General features: G+C 32.5%; 1 pseudogene; it reads left to right on the top strand.

Annotated features, from left to right (window-relative positions):
• Window positions 1-1,745: 1,745 nt before the first annotated feature.
• LOC115230859 lies at window positions 1,746-1,864 on the top strand (annotated as a pseudogene).
• Window positions 1,865-2,866: the final 1,002 nt, after the last annotated feature.

Below are 2,866 nucleotides of genomic sequence, written 5' to 3'. Positions count from 1 at the left end.
ATATATACATAGATATCCATATAGACAGATAGATACATGCATATAAATATGTATATATATGATATTTATACAGCTTCCATTAATGAATTTTTACCCAACACACCAGCTATTTGCAACACTGGTGACTGATTAATCACTGTTTTTTTTTAATGTATCAAGCAAAGAAGAAATTTGTCTAAGCATGCAGTTGATAGTGGATACTCAAATAAGCAGAGATCATGCGATCTAGCAATTCCATCACCAGTGCTGGAGACTTTTCATCTGTTATTGATACTTCTGTGCTTTTTAACATAAGTACTAGTAGCAGACAAAATATGTGAATATATACATATCTGTCTCTCATATTCACCTTGTACTTTGATTTCTTTCGCTTCCTCTCTTTCTAGGTGGGCAAGCTATACATTCACCTCTTCAGCAAGATACCTACTCCTGACCTTCTATCCTAGTTTCTTATTCCTCCATTATATACTCCCACTTTTGTTTTGCCTTATAGGTACTTGGTAACATCAATGGTATTAGTGGCATGTAATAAGCATCCATTACACTTTCTGAAATGGTTGGCGTTATGGAGGGGCATCCAGCCGTAGAAATCATGCCAAAGCAGACACAGAACCTGGCGCAGCTCTCTGGCTTGTCTGTTCTTGTCAAACGGTCCAACATACACTAGCACGGAAAAGGGGACACCAAATGATGATGATGGTGATACATAAGTGTATATATATGTGTGTGTGAATGTGTATTTATAAATATCATCATCATCATCATCGTTTAGCGTCCGCCTTCCACGCTAGCATGGGTTGGACGGTTCAACTGGGGTCTGGGAAGCCAATCTGATCTGGCAATGTTTCTACAGCTGGACGCCCCTCCAAACGCCAACCACTCCGTGAGTGTAGTGGTTGCTTTTTACGTACCAGACGAGGCTGGCAAACGGCCACGAATGGGTGGTGCTTTTTACGTGCCACCAGCACAGGGGCCAGGCGAGGCTGGCAACGGCCACGATCGGATGGTGCTTTTTACGTGCCACCGGCACGAGGCCATTGGGGCAGCGCTGGCAACAGCCACGTTCAGATGGTTCTCTTACGTACCACCGGTACTGGTGTGTATGTATTATGTATAGTGAGTTGGAGGACCATCCTCTTTGCACCAAGGTCACAGTTTGGGTATGGTTTCTACAGCCGGGAGTTAGGAAGGGCATCAATTCATAGGAACCATGCCAAAAATGAGTTATTTGAGCAAAGATATAGTTCTCTGCCTCACTGAATCCCACTAAACCATCCTACCTATGCATGGAAAACAGATGCAAAATGATGATAGTATTTTGTGTGTGTGTGTGCATTATAATGTATGTATATATATATATATATACATATATATATGTATAAATTACATGTGTGTGATAGGGGGTGTACTTATGTATGTATAACAAGAAGATATATATACCAAATATTTGCAAAATATTAATAATTTCAGATAATAATTCAGAATTCTCTAACATTTACATCTTCAATGGATCAGATCAGTAGCTTCAATTAGCATATTCAAAGGAGGGAGGGGGGGAAGAAAGACCAAAATTTTAAGATATTAAGTATTTCTGATATTCTAGTTTCAATGTTCAATAATTTCAATAGAACTTTATTTGATTTTTCTCTTCTCATTTCTATGGAACATATTGCTTATTACAGAAGTTGAATAGTTAATGTGTTTTATTGGGTAGTTTTTTTCAATAATTTCAAACAAAAACAGATTTTCATTACCATATCACGTTGAAAGCACCGGTTCTTGTGCAATCACCGAAGTTAAGTAATGTCGAGCCTAGTTAGTACTTAGATAGGTGACCGCTTGAGAAACATAGGTGCTGTAAGTGTCACACACTACAGGTGTAGGAGTAGCTGTGTGGTAAGTAGCTTGCTTACCAACCACATGGTTCTGGGTTCAGTCCCACTGCGTGGCACATTGGGTAAGTGTCTTCTACTATTGCCTTGGGCCGACCAAAGCCTTATGAGTGGATTTGGTAGACAGAAACTGAAAGAAGCCCATCACACATATGTGTATGTGTGCGTGTGTTTGTGCTTGTCAACCCCAACATCGCTTGACGACCAATGCTGGTGTGTTTATGTCCCCGTAACTTAGTGGTTTGGCAAAAGAGACAGATAGAATAAGTACTAGGCTTCCAAAGAATAAGTCCTGGGGTCGATTTATTATTATTATTATCATTATTATTGTAATATTAATAATAGTAACAACAACAACAACAACAACAACAATAATAATAATAATAATATAATATAATAATAATAAAAATAATAATAATAATAGTATTAATATAATAATAATAATAATAATAATAATAGAAATAATAATAATAATAATGATAATAATAATGATAATGATAATGCTAATGATCATGATATAATAATAATAATAATAATAATAATAACAATAATAACAATAATAATTATAATATTAATAATAATAATAAGGATAATAATAATGATAATGATAATGCTAATGATCATGATAATAATTATAATAATAATAACAATAATAACAATAATAATTATAATATTAATAATAATAATAATAATAATAATAATAAATATAATAAAAATAATAATGATAACGATAATGTTAATGATAATGATAATAATAATAATAATATTAATGATAATAATAATAATGATAATAATAATGATAATGATAATAATAAGAATACTAATAATAATAATAAAAATAATAATAATAATAGTAATATTAATATTAATAATAATAATAATATTAATAATAATAATATTAATAATAATAATATAAATAAATTTAATAATGATGATAATAATAATAATAATAATAATTATGACAACAACAACAA

This window comes from Octopus sinensis, unplaced genomic scaffold, assembly GCF_006345805.1.
Source record: "Octopus sinensis unplaced genomic scaffold, ASM634580v1 Contig16577, whole genome shotgun sequence".
Lineage (NCBI taxonomy): Eukaryota > Metazoa > Mollusca > Cephalopoda > Octopoda > Octopodidae > Octopus > Octopus sinensis.
The sequence above is the reverse complement of the archived record's forward strand: the minus strand, read 5'-3'. Positions and strand labels throughout refer to the sequence as shown.